Below are 15,649 nucleotides of genomic sequence, written 5' to 3'. Positions count from 1 at the left end.
GCCGTCTGCCTGTCATTATTCAAGAAAAGAGAAGCCTAGAGCAAGAGCATGTTTCCAGCCAAGGCCCACATACTCCCCTATACACAACTGCCTTAAAAACAAATATGTTTACAGTTAGGAAGACCCAAGAGAAACAGACATTCATAGCAAGCACAGTAGTCACTGCTCACTCTGCTGCCTCTCCAGTGAGAGCATCACGGCCAGAGTCTGGTCATTAGGAGCCATGCCTCCACGTTCTCATTTGCTCAGCAGTCACAGAGACAGAGAAGCTATTCTAAGTAAGGGTTACAGAATGTGATCATCAGGAGGTGTCATGCAAGTCAAGTTTATGTTTCAGAGATTATAAGTTTGTATCAAATGAATGAAAACAACACTGTAATTGTATAAAAAGCACAAAAAGCAATTATTCACACATAAATGCACACATTCATACACTCAGGAATCCTAGAAAAACACAAAATTAGAAGCCCTAATATAAACACAAAGAAACCATAAGATTAAAAAAAAAAAAAAAAGTCTTGAGAAAAAGACCCTGTAAAACTGCCACTGAGATTGTTTTGTGTTGGCTACCTACTGTTGTGAGGTATCTGCCAGAGACTACTCGGACATGTAAAAAAGCACAAGAAACACATATATACCCATAAATGTACACATTCCTACACTCAGGAATCCTAGAAAAACACAAAAAGTATAAACACAAAGAAACCGTAAGTTTAGGGGAAAAAAAATGTCCTGAGACAAAGACCCCCTAAAACTGCAACTGAGATCGTTTGTTTTGTGTTGGCTACCTACTGTTGTGAGGTACCTGCCAGAGACTACTCAGACATGGGTTCTGAAAGTCCTTATTAGATTGCTGGTGACCACATTGGGTGCTCAGGAGTCCCAAGCACCCTCAGGGTGAGCTTTAAAGCATCAAAAACACATCGTGGGTTGAGAAACCTCAGTTAGGCAAAAGCCAAAAAGCAAAGTAAATTTGGGGATTTCCCTAAGATTGTGGACTTTGATGAATTAGGTCTTTGTCCTCCTTTGGCGGTTGTTGCTGCCTACATGCTGGGTTGCAAGGTCTGGATGGTACTTTCATTATGTCTTAAGTTGGGCTAAGGTCTGGGGCCTGTAAACTACTGCTGGCATGGGGCTTTCCCTTAAGTTACTCTTCTTCAGTGTTTCTAAACCAGACTGTCACCTGAAAATACACATATAACAAAACACCTTGGGAAGATTTTTAAGGCCAAGGCATCTAGTAGTCTTCTTAACTCATGTCTCTTCAGTTTGGCCAGCTCCATGATCTCCAGCCTTCTGACCAACACTGAGGTCTGAGACGCTGTGCTGCCCTGGAGTGCTCTATGCCTCTGTCTACGGTTCTCACCAAGCTGCAGGAAAGCACAGTGCAGAGGAGCAGACTCCTTAGAATGTTCTGTTACAATGTCTTTTAAAAAAGAAACAGTGGCTTCTTCCCCCTTCTGTTTAACAGAATAATCTGAAACACTTTCTAGGGAGCTTCAAGTTTTTCAAAAACACTCATGCACAGGTGATGGAAAAATAAGGGAAAAATAAATCCCCTCCAGCCAACACAGCATGGCGTCTCAAATCTTCAAATGTACACACATCCCCACGGTCAGACTCTCCATTAAAAAAAAAAAAAATCCAAAGAAAACTTTCTTATATGTGCAGTTTTTGGCTACAAAGATATTCATTTGGACTGCTAATTTTTAAATGGTGACATTAAAAAATCAGTATGTGAATGTATTGTTAAATAGAGTTTAAATATATTGCTTATGTATACAATAGGGTTCTAAGGTGACACCAGAAATTACACTGTAACAAAATATTTAAAAAGCAGAATTCGGCTCACAATGTTTAAGTAAATGAAGCAGTATGAAAATTGTGTCCTCTTATCCCATTACTTAAAAATATTAGATAAATGCCTTGAAATGTGAACTGAAGACCTCTTGAAAAGAGATGATGAGCTCTGTAGTCCCATGAAAGCCACCACAACTGTTAAAATGTTGTCTTGTTTTTAAAACTCTGCGTGTGGGTGGCCCCATGTATGTGTGGAAATATGTGTCAGCTGTGACCGCCTGGGCACATGCATGTGTGTTGTCCTCTACTGCTCTCCGCCTTCTGTTCTGAGATGAAGTCTCTGAGCCTCGGTGCTCTGGGCAGACTGGGCGGCCAGTGAACCCTGGGGCCTGCTGTCGTTTCTTCTGTTCCTCTGGATTCCTGGCCTGTACCACCACGCCTGGCTATGGTTTTGTTGCTGGGAGTCTGAACTCAGGCTCTCAGGCTCTCAGGCTCTCAGGCTCTCAGGCTCTCAGACTCTCAGGCTCTCAGGCCTGCCTTTGCGGCAAGCACTGCACTTACCAAGTCATCTCTGCATCCTTTCAGAGTGCTTTCTAAGAACCCATTTTTATAAAATTTCACAAAAATGAAAATTTCAATGTCCTTAATTTTTTCTTAAGGGCATACAAAAAAAACCCCACTTTTTATTATAAAAACAAGTAAACAAACAACAAGAACAACAACAAACATAACAAACCAAATCAGGCAGACCAGCTTAGCTCTCTCCCAGCCAAACCTTAATCTTACTTCTAGGCTATCTCCATCCTTGTGTCAGCTGCCTGTCCCTACAAACCCTTTCAATGGGACCCTCCATGGCTACACTAGACTAGGGGAGCCGCCAATCAGGTGATTCTCACTCTCTTCCTGCCAACACTACAGTGTTCTCAGATTTAACTCCTGTAGTCCCTTAGCAGTCTGCTCTCAGGAAACCCTCCTCCCACCCCAACAATACTCACTTGGGCCACTTCCTAGTGTGGACTCAGAGCTCCCAGCCTTTCCATCCCCATCTTTGCCCTACTGCAGCCTGCTTGCAGAAGCCCATCCTCCTACTAAACCTCCACTCCCTGGGGACTCAGCCTTTCAGCTTTTGCCTTAAGCCACTCTCAGCCTTCCTTCCTAGTCCATCTCCACTCCTTTCTGCCACCTACTGACCTGCACAAATACACTGTACTAGGGACCCCACAAGCACCACAGGTCCTCTAAAATCCAGAAAGGACAAAAACAACCAAAGAATGGAACACCCACCTGACAAAGATAAGAGCAGATGCCAACACCAAGAAAATCCTCAAACATCATAACTCCAGATGTTCAGAAACACAAACATGAACAGCCAAGACAATATGCCTCCAACAGAAGCCAGGAATCCTATTGCAGTTGGCCCTGAAAAATGCAATACAGCTGAAAAACAAGATATAGATTTCAAAATAGCAACAATTATCATTTAAGGACCTGAAAGAGGATATGAATAAAGCCCTTAAGTCTGTGAAAACACAGGTGGGTAACATACTGAAAACAATTCAAGACCTGAAAATAAAAATCACTACAGAAAAACCAAACAGAAATAAAAGAAAAAATGAAAAATTTAGGATGCCAAACCAAATCCACAGAGCCTCACCAATAGATTATAAGTCATGGAAAGAGAATCTCAGGTAGAAAAAAAAATGGGTAGCTCAGTCAAAGAAAATATCAAACCCAAACAACACTCAGACACAAAATATCCAGAAAATCAGGGCAATGATGAAAAGACAATCCAATGAGCAGCAGAGATAGAAAAGGAGAGAAAAGCCAGGTCAGAGGCACGGAAAATATCTTTAACAAACAGAAGAAATTTTCCCCAATCTAAAGAGGGTGCCTATCAAGGTAAAAGAAAAGTACAGAACACCAGAACCAGAAGAGAAATCCCCATAACACATAATGATCAAAACACTAAATGTACAGAACAAAGAAATGACACTAAAAGCTTTAGGGGAAAAATCCAATTAAAATAAACAGGCAGGCCCATTAGAATAACATCTGACTTCTCAATGGACACTCCAAAAGCTTGAAGGGCCTGAACAGAGATGTCAGCCCAGACTACCATACCCAGCAAAACTTCAGTCACAAAAGACACGAAGAGAAATACATGCCAGGATAAAATTAAATTTAAACCATTTTTATCTACCAATATACCTCTACAGAAAGCACCACAAGAAAAACTTTAGATTGAAGAGGCTAACCACACCCAAAAAAAACCCACAAGAATAAATAATTCCAGAACAGTAAATCAAAAGAAGGAGAAAAACCTGCACCATATAACAAAATAAAGAAATCAGTAACCACTGCTCATTAATAACTCTCAATATTAATGGTCTCAACTCCCCCAAAAGAGGACACAGACTACAAATCGGTTCAGGCTTTCTGCTGTATCTAACACTTGAACAATAAGGATAGACACCATCTCAGGGTAAAAGGGTGGTAAAGATATTCCAAGCAAATAGACCCAGGCACCGCCATTTTACTATCTGACCAAATAGACTCAAACCAAAACTGATTAGGATAGGGAAGGGTACTACATAGTCACTAAGAGGAAAAAGCCAAGAGGATGTTCTAATTCTAAATATCTATGCACCCAAGTGCACAAAAGAAACACTCCAACAGCCTAAATCACACATTGACACCCCCGCCCCCACACTCACTGACAGAACCTGACTCTCACCAACAATATATGTTGGAGTTAAATGATATCACATATCAAATGAGCCTAGCAGATATTTAGAGAAGATTTTACCTAAGTGCAAAGAATGCATCTTCTTCTTAGCAGCTCAGGGAACTTTCTCCAAAACTGACCACACTTGGACACAAAGCAAGTCTCAGCAGACAACAGACAACTGGAAGGACAGCCTGCATCCCACGTGACCAGAGACTAGAGCTGGGTATCATCAACACCTCAAACAACAGAGTTGACAGACTCATCAAAAATGGACAACTCCTCACCACCGAAATGAAAAATGGGTCAAGAGACATCAAGCAGGAAATAAAACCTTTTAGAATCAGATAAAATGAGAACACAACATAAACAACCCTATAGGACACGATGGAGTCAGCTCTAAGGGGCAAGTTCACAGAACTAAGTGCCTACAGCAAAAAACTGGAGAAGTTACAAACTAGTAAGTTAGCAGCACACCTGAAACCTCTCTGCAACACTAAGAATAACATGGACAGAGAGTGGACAGCAGGAAATAAACTCAGGGCTGAGATCAATGAAACAGGGAAGAAACAATCATAGCAATGACAACATCACAAAGAATCAACGAAAGGAGTGTGAAAAATCCAAAGAACAACTAATAACCCAGAACCTTCCTATCTCCTAACAAGTTTTGTTACTTGCATAGACATTATTAATTACACTACAAACCAGGTTACTCTTTTCAACTTGACTATTAGAAGTTTTGGCCTAGGGATCAGCAGGTATAAACCACTGTTGCTCTTGCAGACATGTACACACACACACACACACACACACACATACATAAAAGTAAACGGTAAAAACAATTCAAGGCCAGGTGAGCTGAATTGTAGCCCATTAATTATATTTGTATTTCCTGAATGTATGTTTTAGCCTCATCCTAACTTGTTTTTACTTTTGTTTCACTATTCAGTTTGATATTTTTGCGTATTATTATGTTCTTTATCCCTTTTGAATGATCAGGGTACTAAGAAGGTATGGTCATTTCACCCAGAGTCAAACAACAAAAAGCCCTACTGTAACTGAAGCGCAGAAACAGAAAACAGCAGAAACACTGCACACAAAGCCAGGTGCCTCTGAGCCAGGAGGGGCTGCATGGGCCAAGGACTACCAATTAGGATGGGCATGGAGTCCAGCCAAGCCTCTGCACTAGGCCTACCTTCACTTCAACAGTGCTGGTTTTCTGTAGCTGTTTCTTTGCAAGAAGGTACTCAAGTCATTCAACTGAATGCCAAAGATGAGCTGTGCCAGCTGGGCATGTGCCAAAGAAACAGGGAAGAACACAGACCGCTCAATACTGAGAGCTGAACCTACCATGTAGAGAAGGAGGAGACTTTAACTTCTCATCCTTCTAGCTCCTCTTCCTAGTGCTGGGGTTAGTAGCACACTTCACCACTCCTGGTTCATGAAGGCTGCTTTCCTAAACACCAGCATTTCAGATTTTTAACTTCTTGGGTGGGTCTGTGACATAAATCATCTACTCTTACTTGAAATAATCATGTTAAATAAAGCTGGCCAAAAAACAACCGCAAATAGATATTACTGAGAAGGAAGTAACATTCATTTTCTTCTTTACGATCTGATAAATACTTACATGTATTCCTGGAAGGTAATTAAGCCATCCAACTGCGTGCCAAAGATGAGCCATGCCAAGTGGGCACAAGCCAGGGAAACAATGAAGAATGTAATGGCAAAGCTAAATAGGTTTTTTGGCACATCATGACATCGCACTACTGAGACCTGGCTCATGGGCTTGTTAAAACTCATAATGAAGAGCTGCAATTTGAAGAGGGACAATATTAGCAGATGAATACATAATACAACGTGACCTAAACAAACACCTGAATATTGTTCTACCTGAATATTATTCTACCATGACAGGAAGGAATGTAAGTTTGAAAACACAATGTCAAGTGACACGTGTCACAAAAAGCCATGTTGTATGGTTTTAGATGACGCACTTGGATTCACTCTAATTCACACGTGTATACAGTAGTGAATACAGAAGCTGTGGCTAGTATGTATGACTTCATGCCAGGATTATGAGAAAAGTGTGCAGAGCAGTGATTGCTGAAGAACACTGTGAGTGTGCTTGTGTCACTGAACCCTTTAGAACAGACGGTGCTAAGTGTGTTATGCATATCTGCTAGAGGAGCAGAGGAGACACACAGGCCTGTTTCCCCTTACTCAGCCAGCAGCACCTATGCTCTCCTTCAAGCAGTGTTTGCCAAGTGCTGCCTTGTGTGGGGAATGCTTCTCAGAACCTGGGTTCTGTGCCTTTCCCTCCAGCCTCTTCCCAGAAGAAGTGATTCTCCCGCTACAGCTCCAGATACGCTATCTATCTGCTCCTTCCCTCGATCTTCACATTCTACTTCTCTAAGTCTTTTTCCTTCCTTGCTTATTTCCATGAAGTGAAACTCATAAAGTCCTCACTGTTAGTCTCGGGCTCCAGGCCCAGAGAGCACACTAAGTTGGCCTCTTACTGTGTGTTACACAAACATGCAGGGTTAGATTCCATAAGAATCCAAATAGCAGAAGTGACCTCATTCATAAGGAGAGAAATAGTCATAGCACACGTGATGGAAACTATGAAAGTTTTGCATGGTCACAGTCTGAGTGACTTGAAAAAGAAAAAAATACTAAAGTGTGAATCATAAAAAATGTGTCACTTTAATCCAGAAAGAAAAAAAAAACCCTGCAGATAGAAGGTATAGTGTTCAAGTGCACTCCCAGTATGCCAGGAGCTCAGAGATGGGGAAAGAACTTCAATTATCCTGAAAAATAAATTCCCTCTTCTCTTGATGTTTGGTATATACACTACTATAGTTTCTATTGTAAGTAGAAAATAAAAACAAACTTTATTGCAATGTAAGTTTTAACACGACTTCTTTTTCTCCACCAATGTATGAATTCCAGAGTTGACCATGATACGTGTCCAATGGCATTCATGAAAGGGAATCACTCAAAGGGGAAGTTGTAATCTTTCAGGAAAAGAAATGTGTGCATGTGTGCCTGAGCGTGTGCCTGAGCGTGTGCCTGTGTTCACAAGCAGCAGCAGGAGAGGTTACACCAACAACTTGGGTTCAAAGGGGAAAGCTGGCTATTTCCACTCAGATCTACGTCTACCTTTTCCTTTCTTTTAATAATTTAACTTAAGTTTGTGTGCATGCGTGTTTGTCTGCATGTATGTCTGTGTGCAACAGGTATGCAGTGGGCAGAGGTCAGCAGAGGGCATCAGGGCTGGAACCGGAGCTGAAAGTGGTTGTATCCAGTCATGTGGGTCCCTTGGAGGAGCAGCAGGTAGGCAATGAGTCACCTCTCCAGCCCTGTCTACTAGTTAAGCAGCATCTTCATTTCTTGGTTTAAAAAAATCTCTTGTCTTCATTTTTTGATATATATCTGTTCTTCCCTTCTTTTACCATCGTGCATTCTTTCCTACTTTATGTTTGCAGTGTGTTTTCCACAGAGCTACCGAAAGCCTTACCTGTGACAGCCTCAGTGTCACCTCAGAAGAGAAGAGTGTGACCTATGCCCCTATGACATCCCTCTGCCATGGCTCTGCCCTGTCAAGCACATCCAGAAACTGAGAGAGCAGTGTCACGTATGGAGGGGCTGCCTTGACCGTGTTCATCCTCAGCATCTCAGAAGGGACACACATACTCATGACATTCTACTGACTCTGAATTGCCGTTACCTGCCTATCCTTCCTGAGATTTACAGGGACCATTAGGAAAAGCTTGACAGTAACTACAAGGCACTTTGATTCATCTTAGTAGTTCCAGATGGCTATTAAAGCAGAGCTGAGTTTAATGTGGAGAACTCTGACCAAGCATACAGACTACATTCATGTGAGGGATGTTGCAACATGACATGCAGGTGAACTGTGAATCCTGGTTTGGCTGCACGTTTTGTTCTCCTGTAGCAGCAGCATTTATCCAGGGTACTGCTCTATTTGTTTACTGTCCACTGTCCATCTCATTCTTCCGTGAGCTCTGGGGAAGGGTCTGTGTTTTCCTCTGATGTGTCCCAGGAGCCAAGAATGGTTCCTGCATAAGTACTTTAAGAAATACAGGATAAATGCACCAGCAAACAAGGCTTCCCGCAGAAGCCAGCTTCCTCACTATCTCCCGCGTGATCATAGGAGCATGGTCACAGTTTATAAAAGAACATTGTGTCTCTGGTGGTCCCTACGCAAGTAACTGGAAATGCACCTCATGCCTCTCAATTCTGTGACTGTGTCCTAAAAGCGGGGCCATCTATTATGACTAGACAAGTGGGGGAAAGGTGTCAGGGAGAAAGTAGAGAAACAACGGTGAATGTAGTCTCATTACCCCTATCACGGCTAAAGATAAATGCTAGGAAAATAGAAAAAAAAACTTTTCTGTAAAGAGTAAGATATGGGATGAACTGAGAGACACTGGATTAAGGTTCTTTTGAGTATCTGTATGTTCTGTGTGTGTATGTATGTGCACATGCATAAAAAGCCAGAAGTCTACATTTGGTGTCACTCCTCAGAGCTCCCCAGCTTTCTGCCAGAGACAGAGTCTCTCAGGAGGCTCTGGAGCTGCTAAACAGGCTAGGCTATGGCTGGCCAGTAAGTCCCAGGGTTCCTCCTGTCTCTGCCTCCCCAGCGCTGGGATTGGAAGTATGTGCTACCATGCCTGCTGTTTATGTGGGCTGTGGGGCTTGAGCTTGGGTCATCATGCTTACCCAGGAAGCATGCTACAGGCTGAACTGCCTCTCCAAGCTCTCCTCCATTTAAGACTTTTATTTTCTTTGATTGTGACAGTGTCTCATACAGACTGGGCTGGCCTTAAATTTGCTCTGTAGCTGAGGGCTGAGGATTACTCTGAACTTCTGATCCTCCTGCCTTCACTTTCCAAATGACAGTATCACAGGCAGAGCCCACCGGGATCCATTAAGTGGTTGACTCCAAGCCCAGAGCCATGTGCATGCTTGCGCAAGCACTCTACCAACTGAGCTCCCTCTCCAGCACCCTGAAACCCAGGGTTTCCAAATCGTAATACTCTTCTAGAATCCTTAATCTTTTGCCAAATACTCTTACCCATCAGTCCTGAAGCTTCAACCCTTACTTTGCTGTTATAGCCATATCCTTAGTACCCTTTGTGTATATAATCGCAGGAAAGGTATTTTTTTCCCTGCCCATTTTCAAAATACGACAAGTCTAGACAACCAGCTAGAAACAGGAAGGCCATAAGCCTGCAGTATAGACCTGACCACACAGAACAGGCTGATGTTGGTGTTGGACAATGAAAGTCACTAAAAGTTGACTGGGTTTATTGGTCCAGTCACGTTTTTCCGTAGCCAGCAACATGGGCAGCTGTTTCATCCCTGGTTTTGACAAATATAGGTAACAGCGTGCTCCACTGCAATTATTCCCCTGTACTGACTCATGCTTTGTTCACTCTACACAAATTCACTTGTGCACATTCACCTAAGTCAAAAGCACAAACGGAAAGAAAAAAAGGCAATAGAAACAGGCGAAATCATGAGAAAACTTGTGCCCATTATGGACACTTGCTTCCTGGTAAGAGCACACGACTTTAATTATATTTCGATCCCCTGAGTTTCTTCATAATAATTGAGCCAAAGCATGAGCTCCACACTCCAGTGACAGGTAAGTCGACCCATGTCAAACAATGCCTGGTGTTCCCATAATCGCCTTCAACATCATATGTACAGACACAACAGCTGTGATGGGAACGTGCTTTCTCCATTTGTCTTACTTATGCGCTAGGAAGGGCCTTGAACGCCTGAGTCAATGTTCATTTTCTCGGCCATGGATACTCCAGATTTTCCATTTTTATCTTCAGTCAGTTCTTCTGAATCTTTTCTTCCTTCTTTCCTTTCTTCCTTCCTTCCTTTTTTCCTTCCTTTCTTCCTTTCATTTTTTTTTTTTCTGAGACAGTGTCTCTCTGTGTAGCCCTGCCTGCTGGAACTCACCCTGTAGACCAGGTTGATCTCAAACTTAGAGATCCACCTGCCTCTGCCTCCTGAGTGCTGGCCGTTCTGCTGAAGTTCAGTGTGAACTGTCACAGTCTGCACTGGGTCTGTATCTGATTTTTTCTCCAGATGTTTCATTTACTATTTTGGCATTTGGAGGAATTGGAATTCATGAAACTACAGTGTCTTGTTCTTACTTAACCATGGTGAAAACAGGTGTATCTGTCTCTATTTACTTATCTTCTGATAAAGGGATTATATTTCTCTTCTCTGATGATGGAATCTGCTGAGAACGCTAGTTCCACTTTGACTACTACATGGAGAATGGACTGGAAATGGCTTAAGGTGACATAGGGCTATGGCATCATATCTCTCTCATGTAGAGTTTCTTAACATAAGCAGGCTATTTCTAGAAATATTTTTAAGTTTAGGTGCCATTTCTTTGTTTTTGAAATCAGTGAGGGGAACCAGTACTCTTTATTTTATTTTAAAATGTTTTTTGTTTATGTGAGACAGGGTTTCTCTGTGTTGTTTTGGCTGTCCTGAACTCACTTTGTAGACAACACTGGCCTCAAACTCACATAGATCGACCTGTCTCTGCCTCCCAGAGTGCGGCATTACAGACAAGGCACAGAATTCTTTATTTGTTTCTTTTATCCTTCCTTCCAAATTGCAAACACTGTTACTTTTCAATCGCTTAGTGTAAATGTTTTCCAGCTAGAAAACCAATTCCTCAGTCCATTCCATACTGCCTGAAATGGCCCTGCCAGTCAGCAGATTCAGATGGAAACTGAAAGTAGGTAAGAGCTACTTACATAAGAGACAATATCTAGGAACTCAGCTGCCTTTCCATTCTTGAAAAACATAAAAATAAAAAAGCCCAATTTAAAGACTCTACACCCAAAGTTGATGGTGGAAATATTTCTTACAAATAAACCAACATACCTAATGTACTTTGGAAACATCAGACTACAGTCCTATCTGTCTGGAGGCATCTGATTTTCATGGACCTGAAACACTTCATAGCAAGTGGAGTGGCTGTCTGGTTTGGAACTTCACCAAGACCCCAGAACTGTCAACTGAATAGTTGAATGACAACTGCATATGCCTTCATAAAGATAACATCTCTGCCATCTTCAGCCATAGGGTTTCCAAAACAGTATTTCTGTGCGCTACTTGGAGGTCTGCTGGTTTTGGTGTTCACATCTGCCTTTCAGTATTTTCTTCTTGTCTAGATACTGACTTTGTTTTTCCAACAATATCCTAAAGTTCATACCAAGAATGCAAGTATCTGTCAGCGAGCCTGTGTTAGGCTGAGCATTGGTCTCCTGTTCCTGGGGTGCTTCTTGCCTAGCTTTGGAATTTAGAGAATCCCTTGGGTTCATGTTGGGTTTCATAGGCAAGTTCTCTGTGCACAAGAGAGCTGGGAGAAGGGAGTTCCCAGGACTGCTTAGTAATTATCTGAAACAAACACAGCTGCATAAGGGAACAATGAATTAGCATTCTTGCCAAGTCCTCCTCAAAGCAACTTATCTTCACTTTTTAAAAATATCGTGGTGCAGTTCATTATTGCTACAAAGTTAAATCCAGATGAGTTAAAGTGTATGCATAAGATAGAAGTGATAATATGCCAACCATAATGATCCAGGCTCAGATAGAGCCAGTGTAGAATTCTAGCAGGTCTTCACAGAAGAACTACCAGTAAGTTTTCTTCATTCTAGAGATTCAGAGATGGCTCATTATATACAAATCAATAAACATAGTACATCACATAAATAAACTCAAGGACAAAAATTACATGATCATTTCAATAGATGTTGGAAAGGACCTTGACAAAAATCCAACACCTTTTCATGAAAACAACCCTGAGGAGACTATGAATGGAGGAAATGTCTCTCAGCACGATCCAGCCTGGATGACCTGCAGCCAACAGCATGACACCTGGAGAAGCTCAAGGCATTTATAAGGCCAGGCAGACTGCACTCTCTACTCCTACTCAGTACAGTGCTTGAAGTCTTAGCTAAAGCAGTGAGTTAAGAGAAAGGAACAGACACAGATGGGAAGGGGAGAAGTCAGAATCTCCTTGTTTGCAGAGAGCATGAGTCCACACATAACAGACCTGAATAATCACCAGAAATTCTAAGTTCTAATAAACCCTGTTAGAACAATGTTAGGATATAGAATTAACACACAAAAATCAGTAGCCTTCCTATAGGCCACATGCGCACTGAGAAAGAAATCAGGGAAACAATTTTATTCTCAGCAGTCTCAAAATAACCAAATACCTTGGAATAAACCTAACCAAGGAAGTAAATGATCTCCATAATAAAGACACCAAAACACCGATGAAAGGAATTGAGGGAGATCCCAGAAAGCGGGAGACCTCTCACACACATAGATTGGAAAAATTGCTGTGTAAAAATGACTTTTCTAAAAAAAAAAAGAAAGAAAGAAAGAAAAATAATAAAATCTCTACTAAAATTCCCTAATTCGTCACACAGATAGAAAGGTGCTTAAAATTATAAAAAACTCCTGGAAATCCCAAGCAATCCTGAACAACAATACTAATGCTAGAGATATCACCATGCTTGAGTTCAAGTTATACAACAGAGCCATAGAATGAGGAAACAGTTCAGCGCTGGCACAGTTGGGGATATGTAAGTCAATGGAATAGAATTAGGGAGCAAGATAGACTCACTTATGTGGTACTAGTATTGTTAGCCACCTGAGCAATTTCCATGTTGATTCCTAAGGCACCTGTCCTGGCTTACACTTCCACCAACAGTGGGAAAGCTTCCACTTTTCCCACATCCTCGCCATCATTAGGTGTCATCGCTTTCTCAATGCTGCCCATTTTCACTGGAGTAAAATGGACCCCAAAATAGTTTAATTTACAAGTCCCCTATGGCTAAGGGTGTTGAGAAGTTTTTAAGGCCATTGTTTTTCCCCTGTGTGAGTACATGCTCCCGTGTCCTATTGAGAATTCCTTAGTCTATTTTTTATTGTATCATTTGCTCTTGCTGTTTACGCCTTTTTTATGTGTATTGTAGCTCTTATTCCCCTGTCAAGTGGGTAGCTTCTGAGGAAGGTTTCCTCCTCCACATAGGGACTCTCTGTTCTATTTGCACATCTGTGTTTGTTGCTGCCCTGGTCATAATAGAGAGGACGTGGAAACCGTCTAGATGTCCAGTGCTCAGGTGGCACTGGAGATGATTGTAGTGGAAGTGTGGTACTGTAACAAATCCATGCCAGGACGATACAGACCACCATGCTAATTTAGCCATGTAAGCGTTTAAAAGTCCTTGGATTTTGGCCATTGACCAAGAGTGGGTTCAGGCCCCAAAGACTCTTGGTGCTGAAGGTCAGAGGTGCAGCCTTTTTTAAAGGCAAAAACTATAGCTTCATTGATGCTGATGAAGGGCAGACTAACCTTGCGTCATTTGCTTTGTTTTGACAAGACACAGTGGTTATCTGCAACATGACAATTAATTTTGACTTACACCTTCCTAAGTAATGTTAGTTTAAGATCATGTGTCAGTAGGATAATCCAGATGTGGGAAGACAAACTTTCTCTCTCAAATGTAGATTCTACCTTAAATTTTTAGATGTGTGTGTTTGGCTTGGATGCCTGTGGAAGGCAGGAAGCATGAAAAGGGCCATTGTTGGGGAAAGACAGTAAAATACAGACTATAGGAAAATAGCGAGGGATACTGGCATATAAGGGTTACATTCGGGAAGGAGAGGGAAAAGGAGGAGAGGGGGTAGAGGAAAGATCACCTGAAAGTAAATCTGTAAGAAAAAAAACCCATGTGGAAATCTACAATTTTTTAAGCCAATTTAACAAAAATAATTTTAAACAGCGAGTTTGACAGGCTGTTCCCTGTATGACCGGAATTAATACTGCTCCCAGAGGCAGAGATTCTTAAACAAAGATCCTGGCAGAGACTTGGGCTACCTCCTTATGAGTTGTTAGTACAAGAGGCTCCAAGTGACAGAGAAGGGTAAGACAGGCCCCGCTGACCCACTCAGGTTCAGAGTCAGGGAAGGTTAGGGTTAGGGGTAAAAAGAATCTGCTAGAAACTTCATGACATAGCTATCAGACTTCTCGGACTTGGGGTTGTAACTCCGTGGTGTATTTTGGGAATCCCTGAACCCCTCGTTAGGTCACCAGCACTAAGACATCAAATCAAAAAAGGAAATAGAAGCAGATGAAAGCAAATGCATGCAGTAAGAACATGGTCACCTTTGGGAAGGATGGAGCTGGAAGGACACTGTGGTCCTCTGCCTTTCCCTTTGTGTTGCTCCCCTCTCCCCTTCCCCTTCTCTCCTCTACCCCTGTCCTTCTGCATCTCTCTCTTCTCTCTTCTTGTCCACCCTTTCCCCCCAGGTAGAGCTCACAACCAGTCTCACTTTGTAGTCCAGGCTGGCCAGCAACTTCCTGTGTAGCACATGCTGTCCTTCATCTTGGAAACCTTGGTCCTTAGGCTACAGTGAGTCCTGAGATTCTATGTATGTACTGCACCAGCTTTCTGAAGTATTCTAAATATTCTATAAACAAACAGACAAAGAAACAACAACAACAACAAAACAAAAAACACCTGGGTTTCACAAATCCAAACAGGTCCCACTGTAAACGTACATCGAGCTGTCTAGTTAGATCTTCTGCACATTGTGTGTGTGTGCAGTGGAGGAGGACACTGGTGTTACCCTCTCACTGAACCTGAGGAAGGAACTGAGTGCAGGACCAAAGGAAAAGAACATCCTGACCCTGACCTGACCCCAAGCACAAGAAACAGAATCATACAATCCAGAGTTTGGCACAGAAACCCACCAGCAGCTGAGCAGGAAACCTACCAATCCCCATGCTGAGCTCAGGGGCTGAAATCCCACCAGTGCTCACCCAGAAATCTCTACCCTGGCCCCATCCCCGCCCCCCCAGGAAATACTATAAAAAACTGTGCTTTCTGCTCAGCTTCCTGCTGCCTCTCCCATTAGCAGAGGCCACCACTCTCCTGGGTTTTCCCTCTCTGTGAATCTCCTGTGTGAGGTCTGTTGAGCCCTGTGATGTTGTGATGCCCCTTGGCTCTAGACTGCAGGAGAAGGACACATCTCTGAGCAGGA

The sequence above is a fragment of the Psammomys obesus genome, unplaced genomic scaffold (genome assembly GCF_907164565.1).
Source record: "Psammomys obesus unplaced genomic scaffold, mPsaObe1.curated_primary_1811, whole genome shotgun sequence".
NCBI lineage: Eukaryota > Metazoa > Chordata > Mammalia > Rodentia > Muridae > Psammomys > Psammomys obesus.
The sequence above is the reverse complement of the archived record's forward strand: the minus strand, read 5'-3'. Positions refer to the sequence as shown.